At 42.7% G+C, this 15404-nt stretch overlaps 1 pseudogene; it reads right to left on the bottom strand.

The window, feature by feature from the left end:
- Nucleotides 1–2455: 2455 nt before the first annotated feature.
- The window catches only part of LOC124671806, a 29927-nt pseudogene continuing 16978 nt past the window's right edge, over nt 2456–15404 (bottom strand).

Here is a 15404-nt window from a genome sequence, read left to right as displayed (position 1 = left end):
TTTGATATATTATACGCTTTTTTCCGACGTCATATGCAAAAGTTAATGCCATTTTACCTTTTTCTAAACTTTTTATGCAAAAAAGCCAAAATTCATTTTTTTAAATTTTCCCTAATAGTAGGTTGCGTAACATATATGAATCTCAAAAGATTTTATTTTTAAATTTTTTTATCATTTTCTTTTTATATTTTGTAGAGCTAAAATAAGCCGATCCACAAGGGGGGTGGAGGTGCGTGGAGAGCAGGAAACCCTTTAGAACCGATTCGTGACAAGAACCGGTACTAAAGGTTCCGCACGAACCGGTGCTAAAACTCTGACCTCTCGAACCGGTGCAAATGCAACTTTTAGTCTGGGTTCGTAGCACAATCGGTGCTAATGCTCTTTGGAGCCAAAAACCAAAGGCTCTTTTTCTACTAGTGATTATCATAAAAGGGACAACAATCTTCAAGCATATGAATTCAGGATTCTCATTTTGAACTTGCACTTTGTCTTGATGAACCTCACACACACACACTCTCTCTCTCTTTCTCTCTCTCTCTCTCTCTCTCTCTCTCTCCATTATGATGTTGTCTTGAAGCTAGACTAGAATGAATGCTCGCTCAATCTTCTTCCTCGGGAAATAACCACTATAGGCTCTATTCTCTCATGACAATTATTTGTATCACACCTTGAATATCATCTTGGTTATCACTTTACATTATTCATACTCTATGACAATTTCTTGAGACACAAAGTGAATTCTTCACTTAAGTACATGCTCCAAGCGTTGGTCAAGCATGGTTCACACATGAGTTCATCATGACCTTGACTTAGATCCATATCTTGAAATCTTCTCTTGTGTTCGTCTTCTCAAATCTCGACCCTCCATGGTGTAACTCAAAAGCTATAGCATGGCTTAATTCCTTTAAGTTCCAAAAAGGAACTCAATCTTCTTTCACCTTCTTGAATCCAACACATGGACGGTCTGACGCATTGACTATGGAAAACCTTTCAAGTACAACTCAATGAAAACACTAGTCCATATAGATTTCTACTAATTACCAAAGCCACACATGGAGGCTTCATGTTTAATCTTTCATGTATAAATGGACGAATTATGGATCTCATATAGAAGACCTAGATGATTCACTTTTGACCGGGAAAGAAAAACTGAGCGAGATGTGCTACGAGGACATAAGATAATATGATGTTTTCTTTATCAAAAGTTATGAAACACCTCTATCTAAATGTATTGATTGTCTTTAGTATGACAAAACAAATTAAGCTTGCACAGTCAACTTTCCACAAGAGATACCTAATAGAGCCCCGATTTTGGAAATTGGACCCCGATTGTGAATCAAGCACAAATGCTAGTAAGTCCGGCAAACAACCATAAGATTTTATATTTGCATTTCGAATGACCTTGTTGCTAATCGCAGTCACACAATCTAATATATTACACTCTAACTTAGTTGTCCCTCACACTTAAAATTGTTTTCTTAACACCAATATTTTCATACCAATATTTTTTTACATTTTTATGACTCATTTTGTTGACATATGGTCTTAATTATGTGTCACCTATCGGCCTCCTACCCTTTACCTCATGGTTATACTCCTAGTGGTAATATGCAACATTAATTCATATAATATTTGCATTTATAAGTTTACATATATTTATAACTAAAACTAGTTCACGGTTAGCATGATAATTTCTTCTTAAAGAAAACTTGTGTTTGAGACGATAAATGAGACAAAAACAACCCGTATGCATGCATTAATTTGTGCTTTTTAGACATTTTTTTAGTTCATTCATACATTTTCACATGCATTTTTTGGTACCCTTAAATGTATCGGTGCAATTGTGCAAAGCTCTAGAGCATGCATATATAACCGTTATATTGATAACGTCTAGAATGTACGGTTATCTATCTTAGGTGCAAACAAAATACATAACTCCCGTACATATGGTAACTTCAAGCTTCTGCATTGCTTGTTTCTAGGATATTATTTACTTGCATCTGTCGTAGCATTTTGTTCATATTCTTTATGATCACAACAAGCTAATTGTTCACTATACATCCCCCCGGCCAGACGGAGCTATGCACTCGTCTGGCCGGCTACATCGCCAGCGATAGATCCATCTCAGATTTGCACTGGCTACATCTGTCGCTTCAGTTCGTTTCTGACACGGAAAAACTCGTCGCTGTAGGTTTATTGGGTCGCCATCACATGGCCTCATGGAATCAGCATAATAATGCGACATCCAGTTCCATCTTTACACCATGTATGATGTTTTCTCCTATCCTGATGGCCCTTTTTTTGTGTTTGCGGGTGATGTACTTATCTTGATGACTGGATGTGTGTCGTCATCTACGCAAGTCTGACAGTAGCGTGTTGATAATACAGCAGGACAAAGGCGAAATCAGGCCTAATATAGCGTCGCTGTCGAAAAAAATGGCAGACTCCTGGCTCGAGTGCATGTCTGTATGCAGTATACATGCGCCGGTGCACGGCTTTACAACTGAACTTTAGAATAAGTAATTTGATGTTTCTTCAGCTATGTGTATAGTCTGGAATTCTGGATGATATACTTTCAGATCCGCATCAAGTCGAGCCCATGGTCCAGGAGACAAAAGCGTCGGACTAGCCAGCGGATCGCTCGATCATGCGTGTGTGTGGCTGGCCTTTACAGAGCTCGGCGCGTATATATGTAAGAGCAAGTCCGCCAGTTCCCAGCACTAGCTAGTATAATTAAGCTTTTGGACCTTATCACAAACGGTGCTTACAGGTAGTGACATTGCAGCTGCTGAGTTTCTGTTGCTAACTGATTTGCTAGCTGAGTAAATGATCAGGGAGAGCTATGACTTGTCGAGGAGGTTGTCGAGGTAGAGGTTGAGGATGTATCTTCCGGTGGAGAGGACGTCGAGACGCTTCTCGCTGGGCTCGTACCGCCCTTTGCGCAGCTGGTACCGGTGCGTCACCGCCGACACCGTGTAAGCCTGCCCTTCGATCGTCACGCTCTCCCCGCAGTGGATGTTCTGCACCACGCGTCCAACAGCACACAGCGTATCAGTCGGGTGAGCACACCCATGCAGAAACATAAACAGGCGATGAACACATGGGCACACATAAAGTAGAGTATATTCATTCTAGTAGCGGAATAGAGTGGCAGGTGTTAGCGACACATAATTTCAGAAATTGTTTTGAATTGTTCGGAACAGTACTAACACAACAAAGCGCCTTCATTAAATCTCGGAGCATCCACGACAACTTCATGTACATCACGAACGTGGCTCGCCGGCTACATCGAAACCGCTCACCGGCCTTACTCATGAAGCTCGACATTGCCACGACTTTTGAATCTGTCCGATGGGATTATATTTTGGACCTAATGCAGAAGCGAGGATCCCCCCCCCCCCCCCAAGATGGCGCGCTTGGGTAACTCTGCTCTTTACAACTTCGATATCCCGGGGTCTCCTAAACGACATTCCCGACAAGGAAATTCTACATGCACGGGGCCTCCGGCAAGGTGACCCATTATCTCCACTGCTTTTTGATCTAGCCATGGACCTCTTGCCTAGGATTCTTGAGGTGGCAACTCAAGCTGGGCTGTTGAAGCCTTTGCCGGGAATGTTCATCAAGTCCCGCATCTCCCTCTACGCTGATGATACCGTGATCTTCCTAGCACGGGAGGGCACTGATATTGCAAACTTGAAGACCTTGCTCCAAAATTTCGGGGACGTCACAGGGTTGATGACAAATGTGGAAAAGAGCTCGGTGGATCCCATTCGGTGTGACGACATCGAGCTCACAAGCGCCCTTGCGGGCTTCCCCGCCATGCTCACCCAGTTCCCCATCAAGTACCTTGGTCTTTCACTCTCGCTTAAGCGCGTTCGCCGGGTGGACCTGCAAGCATACATTGACAAAGCGGCTTCACGCCTGAACCCTTGGAAAGCCAAGTTCCTCAATCGTGCAGGTTGTGCTGCTCTGGTGAAGTCGGTTCTGACTGCACTGCCAATTTTTCTGCTAACTGCTCTCAAGGTTGACAAGGCCACCCTCAAGGCTTTCGCCAAAATCAGGCGAGGTATGCTATGGGCTTGCAAAGCCTCGTCCGTCAGTGGTGGGAAGTGCAAGGTTTGTTGGACGAAAGTATGCCGCCCCAAGGAGCTTGGAGGTCTGGGCATCCTCGACCTTGATAAATTTGCCCGCGCGCTTTGGCTCCGTTGGCTTTGGCTAGAGTGGGTGGCCCCGGAGAAGGCTTGGGTGGGCCTGGAAACGATGAATGGTGAAGTTGAAAGGTCCCTCTTCAATGTCGCAACCAAGGTTACTGTCGGTGACGGCAACAAAGCTTCTTTCTGGTCCAGCTCCTGGATAAATGGCGCTACCCCTCAATCCATCGCTCCTAAGATTTTTGAGGTCTCCAAAAGAAAGAAAAGATGTGTCCAGGATGTTCTTGTCAATGACAAGTGGATTGCAGACATAAATGTCGACAACTTCACAGTGGAGCACATGTCTCAGTTTATCAACCTTTGGGGGCTGCTGCAGGGCACTGCCCTCATCCCAGGAACCGAGGACTCCATCTCCTGGACCCTCACTCACAACGGCACCTACACCACTGATTCGGCCTACAAGGCCCAGTTCATGGGATCAATTTCTTGCTCCTTCAAGAAATTTTTCTGGAAAGCTTGGGCCCCTCCAAAATGCCGCTTCTTCGCCTGGATGGCCATCCAGAATAGGCTTTGGACCTCTGACCGCCTTGCGATCCGTGGTTGGCCTCACCAGACAATTCTGCAAGTGCCAACCCAAAACTGCTAGGCACATTCTTTTTGAGTGTCGCTACTCCAAGCGCCTTTGGCAGCAAGCCGCCAGCTGGCTTTCATGCCCATTATTGCTGAATGATCTGGCATCAGGCCACGAGACCGTCCTGCATTACTGGCATGCTATCACTAGGTCGCCGACTGCTCACCCACAGGGGCTAAAAACTGCTGTCACCCTCATAACTTGGGAGCTATGGAAGGAAAGAAATGCCAGTGTTTTCAACAAGGCCTCCATGCCCATGGCCGTCGTGGAAAAGATCAAGGAAGAGAGCAAGAATTGGATTTTGGCGGGTGCTAAATATGGCGGATATAATTTCTTAATTAGTTGTTTTCCTTTTTCGGTTGGCCTAGGCCCCTGTATTTGCTCCTTCTATATCAATATAAAAAGCAAAGCTTTTGCCTAGCTCCAAAAAAAAGTACCCTCTGTTCATTCTTATAAAGTGTGTTAGTTTTGCAAGTCAAACGTAACTGTCCTTGACCAAGTTAATTTTTTTAACATTTACAACAGCAAATCAGTATCATTCGATTTTTCGTGAAATACGTTTTCATACTTCAGATCTTTATATATTTTATCTAAAATCTTGATCAAAGGTAGTCAAGTTTGCCTTAAAAAAAACCTTACGCGAAGCACTAGTATAGAAAATGATGCATCACAAACAAGGCAAACAAGAGAACGTGTTGTTATTGTTCTCAGGTGACTGGTGTCACATTTTCAGGATGGACAATAATACCCCCCACGTCACAAAGAAAACGCAACTAACAAAACGACCCATCCACGCTTACTAATCTCTACTATTAGGCGTGGACGAAGAGCTATCCACGCAAAACAGACTGAGAAAAAAAGGTAGCGAAGTGTTATCCATGCAAAACAGATAGAGAAAAAAGGGAACCATACACAAAACAGATGACTATCAAGTCTAACAAAATGGCCACGATTCTCTCACATATCCTTAGCATCAAAACAACTTATCTCTCGACCATGATGACACCTCTCCTCGCACCTACGGTCTCTCTCTTGTTTTTGTGCGGAGTCAAAGCACCGCCTTCATCTCTCGACCATGACATGGTGACCGCCGCCACGCAACGAAGAAGAAGTCGACCGCACCTCTAGCGGGAAGATCTTGTAGGGTACCAGCCACTCCGGGGACCAACCACGATCACCCAAGCATACACGGGGATCGTGGAAGATGAGTGTCGACGCCCATGCCTTGCTCGCGCCGACGACGTCGCAAACGTTCGTGACCTTGATACCGCCGATCAGCGACCTACCGCAACTCGATACCGGGAACATGGAGAGCAATGTGGACGCCGCACCGACGCGCCCATGGCCACCACAAATTGGAGAGACGCAATCGCCCATGTTGATCGTGCGCAGCAACACCGACGTGTAAATGGCGATCACGCTGGGGAGGAGCATCCGTAGTCCACCACCGACCACACCACCAAGGCGTTGTCAACGGCCAGGTCAGTCATCTAGATCATGATCAAAGTCGTCGGTGTCGCGATTCTTCCGAGCGACATCGCACGATCTTTGCTTAGCAAGGCTATTGGCCGTCTAGCCGGAACATGACACTGACGAGCAGGAGGCCAGGAGCCCCCTCAACAATGCTGGGAGGGCTAGCGAGACGCGCCACCCACACCCGTCCCCAGATCTTCTTGGTGCCAAAGTGGATCATGTGGGCTGCCAGTGCCGAGCGAGCTGATGCCGAGGCGAACCGGAAACTACCGACGAACGCGCCGCGGTGCCGTTCCTCACAGTAGACGTACGGGTGTCACTCACACTGCTACCGCACCCAGAAATCGTTGCCACATAATCCATCAGGCGGGCGACCAGCCCACCAGGCACCACTACACCATTGCAGCTCTTGTTTAGGACGACTAAACGCGCAACATATTTCTGCTCCACCTAGGACTCCAAGGCACGGTCGTACATCTAGAACGCAGCGCGTGGAATTGCCACAAGATATTCCCGGTTGAAATCCCCATAGCAGTTCTCAAATCTTTTACCATGAGATATGTCCAGTTTGATCACGGTGGCAATCACCATCGGATGGGTCGAATGCATGTGCCGCATGCTGATGAAGCAGATCACAGCTACCGACAAGTTATCACCATGGCATCAGTTTCATTAATGGCCGCCTCTGGTTCGTCTGCCTAGAATTCGACGTCGTTGAAATTTGAAATGTATGTACTCCTTTCATTTTTACTTTACTCCCTCCGTTCACAATTACATTGTATATCCTGAGTTTGGGTTTTAATCAAAGTCAAACTATCTGAAGTTTGACCAAATATTTAGCAAAAATAAAAGTATCTACAACGCAAAACATATAGTATTAAAATTGTAATAAGTTATATTTTTATAATATTAGCATTTGGGATGATAAATGTTGATATTTTTTCTATATTACTTATCAAAATTGAGAAAGTTTGACTATAAAATCCTAGAACGGGAAGTAACACAAAACGGAGGGGTTATATATAAGAAGACATCCCATTGTGTGTTAGAGCTTTGACTAACAAAATATAAGTTATATGACACCAAATTATCTTTACTATTAGGTGAAACGTGCAAATGACTGGCGTCACACCTCTAAAAATTACAAACCAAATGCCACCCGTGAATCGATAGTCCTTATCCTTCACATCCTTCAGTCCCGATAATTTTGCCTCGGTCACATCTACTTACCATCTCAACAAACTCCTTCGTGTAAATTGGTTGCAACTAACAAACCTATCGCAATTGTCCAGTCGCCCCGCTTCCCCATCCTAATCTGTTGTAGAGGGCGTTGCATATCACTTCTTCAGTTCTTCTTGCACCGTGGCCAATCGCCATCGACTATCATCGCCCTAGCCGCCGATTGTCAAGTATCATAAAGATATATTACTATCTTCCTATCTATATTACTGATATATTTATGGAAGATATGAACAAATCAAAGGTCCTTTACTTGTGTGTGCATAGATTGTATACTACATGGCGAGGTATCTGGCACTGCCCTTAGATACATATGAAACATATTAACTGTCATTTTCTCCATAGCGAAGCACGGGCATTCTGCTAGTTGTTCTACAATTTTGACACTATTCCTTCCATTATAAAGCATGGCATATGAATTAGGAGAATTGGTACTCAAACATCAAAAGATAATGTTTTCTAAGTTTAATCAATTTTATAGAAGAAAATACAAACATGCACAATACCAAATTAAAATCAATAGATCCATCATAAAATGATTTTTTATGAAAAGTTGGCTCAAAATGAGTCGAAAATAGGCAGGTTTCTATAGGGGAAACGTCGATCTAGCTGTAAGTAAATTTGCCCTGTACAAAGTGTTAGAGAATTAGACTTGGCTTAACTACATTGCACAGAAATTTCGACTTAACCACAACTTCTGGGCAGGTGGCAAAGAGAAGATTAAGAATAATATTGTTAAATTTCATTTTTAAGATGTGAACCTTTAGAGGCGGGACAGAGAACAAAACCTAAAGGACATCGGCTCCACTTTAGTTTATACTTAGCATAGTTTATACTTACATGTCTGTGACACCCACACCCACAGAACACCCCCAAATGACGGAGATCAGTGTGCCATAGTACAACTAACATTTAGCCCGTACCATCAATATTGGATGGTTATATATAGGTGGCATATTAATTTCGGTGGTCTAAATGCAACGGACTTGAGATAGTGTCAATTTTTTTTTAATCAATGAATCGTGTCGATGTCTCTGTGTCTTGGTAGGAACCCATAACAATTCTTTTCCTGCAGGTTATCCATATGATGTCACATTGGGTTCAGCTATGGACTCTCCTTTTGCCGGAGGGACTGCGGGATGCTATGACTTCTGGATGCACACGGCACCAGACGGTCGCTCAGGATATCTTGTGCCAAGGCTAGTTGGCGGCATACTAGGAGACTACAGTGATGAGTAGTGATACTATGTTCTATTTATTTCGCTGGTTGATTCTTGTATCGACTGTAGAAATGAGTTGTAAAACCGAATTTATGAGACATTTTAATAAAAGGCCGTGTGCATCATCACGATGCAGAAGCCGGTGGTTTTATCCCCATTTCGAAAAAAGGAACCCATAACAATGTGACTTTATTTGTTTTGGAATAATATCGAGTAAGAGTTTTCGTGATGTATAGAAAAAGAATAACGGAGATAATGTGAATGTGTGTAATTCTACGTTGATCTTTGCTAAGTCGACAAATAAGGGGATTATCATTCATAACTTACGAGCTCTCATGCTACGTACCTCTTTCTTTACCGCTCCATATCTTTAAAGAAGTCATTAACAAAAGAAAACATTGGCAGATGTAGTTGGTACCTTGCATGTTTTGGACTTCTTACTTTATTTACACTATGTAGTTCAAATAGCCGGTCCCAAGCCCGGATAAAGGAGGAAGGTTGTGTTAGGCTTGGCGAGCCAACATAAAAACCAGCCTTTTCTATGGACATGGATATGTAGTCAGAATAGCCCATAAGGGTGATAGTAATTGCGTCATTGTATGAAATTAGCATTGTATTGCCATTGTAAGTTGCACAAGTAATGAAAATGTATCTCTCTACCATAAATCTAGATCTTATTAAGAATTATATTCCTCAACTATTCATTGTAAAGAAAAAAACACACCTCTAGATGTTTGGAAGCGTTTTGTTGTGCAACCTTGAGTGTTGTTGTAAAGTTGTGTGTTTGCCAGTTATATGATTGTTTAGGTTGTGGTCAGCAGTAGGCAAGGAGACGAGACGTTTTTGCACCCGGCCAGGATGCTCCCGGTTTTTGAAATGAATTTTAAAAGTAGTTCAAAATTTTAAAAATTCCAAAAAAAATATTGACGTGCAAGTCTTGACATATTATGTGCTGGTAAAGTCGTTTCACAAAAAACCTATATTTTATATGTCTTCTGCAAAAACACAAATTTTGGTGCTTAAAAAAAAAGCTTTTCACGATACTTTTCTTTATCTTTTTTAAACAAAACACAAAAAAATGTAAGTTGTTTTGTGAAACTTGGCTTGCACACATATAATATTGACACATACGTGACAAATTTTTATTGTATTTTTAACATTTTAAAGTATTTTTTGTGGTAGTAGGTGCCTATGCTCCCAAGTTTAGACATAAATTTTTGTAGGCAATACCCTTTCTTTCCGGACGAGACGTTTTACCATCCGGGAGCATATTTTTGAAATGTTATTTAAGCGCAGTCGGAAATGTCAAAATATTTTAAATAAAAAATTGGTGTGTACACATCATGTGTCCTTAGAAAGTCGTTTCATGGAGAACCACATTTTGGGTGTCGTGTGCAAAAAAGACAAGCTTTGGTGCTTTAAAAAAATCTTTTCACGGGACATTTTTTTATCATTTTTACATAGGACATAAAAAATGTCAGTTTTCTGCGAAACTTGTCCTGCGCACATATAATATTGACATATACGAGCCAAATTTTGCTAACACTTTTTTGACATTTTAAAATATATTTCCTGTTTAGCCGGAGCATATGCTTTCTTTCTTTGTTTCATTCTTTATGTTTTGCATCTGTATGCTGGATTGGGAGTTTTGTGTTCTTTTATGGTGATGATATTGAAACTCCTCTAATAGGTTATATGTGAAAATACATCTGGGTAGATTATACTTATGCAATTTTGGTGAAACAAATATGGCTGATTGTGACTTGTAATATAAAAGAAATATTTTTTTCACAGTTGTTGATACTTATGTTTTTAACAAAAAAATACATGTATATACTTACTCCGCACCATCGATGACATTTCAGATATATGAAAAACTTCTAGGCATGATCTTGTGGGTAGCTTAGCTAAGCAAAATAGATCAAGGGCAATGACCCAATTGAATAGTTTAGGGGATAATAGCGGATATTCTTGTTATGATGCCAAATATGATGAATAAGGTGCACATGGCAAGCCTCCTACAAAGGAGCAACGATATGAGACAAAACATCTTGAAGATACCCAATACGGCTGTGGGTTTTGGAATTATTTGCACCAAGATAGATAATCCTACATTCTATTAAACACCCATAAATAAAACTTCTATACACATGCATGCTCTAGAGCTCTCTACCAAAATATTTAAGGCTGATAAAACACTGGTGAGCATATAATAACAATACAATATATGTAAATAAATCATCTATGGAGGCAATCGTTGTCTCTTTTCCAACTTAAAAAAAAACTTTGTTGAAGGGAAATTATCATTCTAAATATCAAGTGAAAACAAACATAACTTTCGTTGTAAATTAGATTCAATTCAAAGAAAATATATATTCTATTATAAGTGTACAAAATGTCACGAAAATACTAATATATCATATGTATGGAGCATAATTATGCAGTTAAGGGTTCTAAGTAAAATACAGAACATATAGTCAAGGTCGTATCTTGACAAAATAAATAATAAAAGTTACAAAAGTTCGGTACAAAAACCAGGACATCAAAGACAGGAATGATGCAATGTCATGTGGGCAAGGGCCTATAATCCTTAAAGAGCACTAAGCTCCCAGGGTTGGGCGCGCTCTTGGTTGCATTGCCTGACCTTTTCGCGGGTCCCACCTTGTGCACGTACGTGTCCTCACGTTCTAGCGCTTGGGGTCGCGTGTCCAGCGAGGAGGGGTCGCGAGGTCGGTTTGATATCCTTTTGACCGGGCCTGGGTTTTCTTCCCTGTTCTCTGGTTGCGGCGGCAGGTCCTCCTCTTTCTCGGGTGAGCTGCGGCAGTGCGTGCGGGTTTCGGTGGCGTTGTGGTGGCCGGTGAGTTGCGCCGGTGGCCGCGGGTTTGGGTGGCGCGCGTGGCGGTGGCCGCATGTCTTTCGCCGTGCCGGCTATTTCTTCTCGTTGCTGTTTCCCCTTTTGCTTTCCCTTTGATTTTTCTTGCGTTAGTGGCCGATGAGATCGGAGTTGGTTGTGTGGAGATTTGTCTTGTGTTCGCTGTGTGTATTGGATCTGTGCTGCCCGTTCTACCTAAACTAGGTTTTCTCCCGTGAAAAAGAAGCAGGGCTCTTCTGCGTTCCCAGCGATGCCCGCCGCCGCAACCATCCCTTGCCATAACCACTCCCACTCATCGTGAGGGCTTCCTGGATCCTAGCTAGAGGACGGGGCAGCGCCCTGGAGGTGAGGATGGACGGTACCGGCGCCCCAGATCGACACGTAGGCGTGGACGTGCGGCACCGCGCCGGTGATGCTGATCCGCATCGATGCGGAGCAAAGCATCGGTGCTTGCATTCCTGACCATTGCTGGAGACGCGGTAGGGCAAGGGAGGCCAGATCGAGCATTCTTTGCCTACGTCGGCAACAATGAGCAACGAATGAACAGAGGCTGTCCTTTCCATATAAGATGAAGGAGCAGAGGAACGAGGCGAGTAGGCGATTCTCACCTTCTACCTATTTCTTCTCTTCTCTGGCCACACCCCCTCGCAGGAATCCTTGGGCAGCTTTTGTTGTGGAGCTCTTTGTTGTGCCAATAAAGATGGAGCTTCAGTGGAGTAGGAACTTGGAAGAAATTGGCAGCAGCTGGATAGTCTTTATGTTTCTAAAATTCGTTACTGAACTTGTGTAGGAATTGATTTTTCATATATCTTCATTATCCAAAAATGTGCTATGCTAACATGAATTTGAAGCGTATATGAATTTGATGTACATACACCTTGAATGCTGAGACCATCCACCTAGCGCTGAAGGAATATTTGTTAACCTCATGGTTCTTTGTTTCAGCTGTGTTAGATTTGCACGATTTAATTATCTAATACCATATTTATTCTCTTTCATTCTCTCCCAGGATGCCGACCAAGAATAGTAGAGAGGGCAAGTCACTCCAATTTGAGGATCTACCAATTAACAAAACCTTTCTAGAACCGTCATCTCCTAAGATGGAGAAATCACATTCTCTTCAGAGAACAGATGGCATGCTTCAGTTTTGGAAATCAGGCAGGAACATAAACTCCCATGATTCAGCAACAGATCAAAGCCCAACTCCAGAAAAAAACTATAGATGATTGAATACACATCCGGTGAGTGATGGGTTTGTTTTCTGTCTCATATCTATAATATGTGAGATATGATTTGCCTTGTCTAGCTTGGATTCTTGATCGTTTCCAAAGATTTTCCTATGAGAGGGAGACTCCAATGTATGTACTAAATTATTGGCATATAAAATTCCAGATAAGCATTTTCGCAATTTGCACTAATATTCAGAAAATGAAATGCACGCTTCCTATAATTGGAATCAGATGAATGAATAATAACCAAATAGTGTTGTTTAATGCTCAAAAATTCATTGTTTTCTTCTATGTGTCATATTATTTAGCAAGCATTACTCGAGTTGTACATCTGACACTACTCTAGGTTCTCTTTTATTGCATCAGGCATGGAGGTTAAAAGTACTTATCTATGTAAATACTTATCTTCAATACATTATTGTTATTAGGTTGGTCAAACTTTTATAATCCAATAGTCATGTTCTTTGAGGGAAACTGTGGCACTTTTATCACATGTATTTCATACTTCTTTTAATGTTTGCCACTGAAACAGTTCATTTATTATACCATTTTATTCAAAATAGACTGCCAGTGTAGTGCGTACTGAACCATAGTATTTTACTTCAAGTGCTGTCGCGGATTTTGTACCTTTTCGATCCTTTCTGCAGTCTTTCTTATTTTAGCATTAGTGTTCATTGCTTAAGGCCTAGGTCTATATTTTTTTTTTGCAGCTGTGCCTGCAAATTAGATTTGCAATGAGATCAAAATATATACATTGTCATATGTGCATGGATTTTTCTTTCCAAAGTATAGGTCCATAAATTACATGGTCATTTTGTGTTGTCTCTTATCACAGATGATGTTAAAATATTTTGTACGGACATAGTCCTTGCATTTGTCATAGGTAGAAAAAAAGAGTTGTCCATATGTATGCCATCAACTTGTTGTCCAGAGTGTAACAAGCATTCTTACAGTAGGGCATGTGAAAAGATGAGAAAACATGTGTGGTTGACTCCATCCATCATGAATGCAACTTTAGCATATCTATGAACCCTTTTGTTCTGCAAATAGTTATACATGTTAGAGAATTAGTAAGTTAGATTTGTGTTATCACCAAATTTTGGCCAAATCAGGAGATGGGCCGTAAATGAAGATGGGCTTGAAGGACATACACGTGGAGCATCTTCGGAGCGGCCTTGCGCTAAGAGTCTGGGCTAAATTGCCCGTGTATCTGTAATATAGTAGATCGTATCGTGTTTAGAATTAACAGATAGGGTCTGGCCCGTGCACGGTTAGGTGCACGCCTCAATTAGAAAGTCCCTTGGACTATAAATATGTATCTAGGGTTATCGGAAAAGGGGGACAATCACGTTCACAACAAACACAAATCAGGCGCATCGCCACCCCTTCCTTCGAGGGTTTCTTCCGGGTAAGCATCATGCTGCAGTATACGTTTATTCGTCTACCTTGTGCTGCTCGTGCTGAAGCATTGTTGATGGCGAGCAGCACTACTTATCATTAGGTGTTTAGGGGCTTGCATTGATGCTTTCTCGTGCATATCTGCGTGGCAATGCCGTCCCTCGACACCTAGGCTGCCCTTACACCTATCCGGGTGTAAGGGCGACATCTTGCTTGTTCGTTACTTAGTAGATCCGATCCGTTATAGTTGTTCCTTGCTCCGCGGGGATTAGTTTAATATCTGCATAGTTAGGCCTTATCGTTGGGGTCGGACGATCCGGTAGTGCGTTAGGTGTTGTTTACCGTTCCTACAAGGGATGTTCCGAGAATTAACGTTATGTTGGTTTTTAGGCCTCTTGTAGGGGTAGTTTGCATCATCTTCCGTATACGCTAGGCCCGACTACGCGTAGGATGTTCCGGTTATGCGGTGAAAACCCTAAAGCTCGTCGTAGATCGTTTTAGCTTTGTTTTGATCAAGCGGGATCCCCATGTCATTGCAAATCCAACATGAACCATGGGGCGATCGGCTCTTTGAGCCGATCCACGAGGCAAGCGAGAGCCGATAGGGCTCGTATTTAATGTTTACGTGTCTACCATGCAGGAACAATCGAAGCAATCTAACACCTTCCTGATCGGGTCTAGGTCAGGTGGCACGCCCTAGCAACCGCCAGGACGTGGCTGGAAGACTTGCGGGACGACGCGAGGTGCCAGGGTCCACTAAGCGGCCTTGGTATCCGTGATCCGGACAGAGTAGCAGGTCCAAGACATTGGACGTACGTGGCAAGGCCGATCCCTGCGATCGGCCCTCAAAAAAATGAAAAGCAAAGGATCTTATCTTTAGCATGCCATGTAGCTACAGTGGGAAACCAAGAAGTGCTAAACCTTCGCGAAGCATTGCAATGAAAAGGGAGGCCGATTCCCGCAATCGGCCAAAATTATCCTCGACATGCGTTTTGTCTGTGTTCAGCGTTGATCCGACAGATGCCTCAAGAGCCGATACCATCAAATACTTGACAGAATCGGCTCGGGGGGCACATAGATGGACAAAACACGAGGATACAAAGCTTGGAATGGATGTTAAATGCCCAGCAGAACAGCTCAAGTATGGGGCGCCGATGCATAAATAAATCGGCCATATAAAAATTGAAAATC

This window comes from Lolium rigidum, chromosome 7 (assembly GCF_022539505.1).
Source record: "Lolium rigidum isolate FL_2022 chromosome 7, APGP_CSIRO_Lrig_0.1, whole genome shotgun sequence".
Taxonomy (NCBI): domain Eukaryota; kingdom Viridiplantae; phylum Streptophyta; class Magnoliopsida; order Poales; family Poaceae; genus Lolium; species Lolium rigidum.
This window is presented reverse-complemented; position numbering and strand designations above follow the sequence as displayed.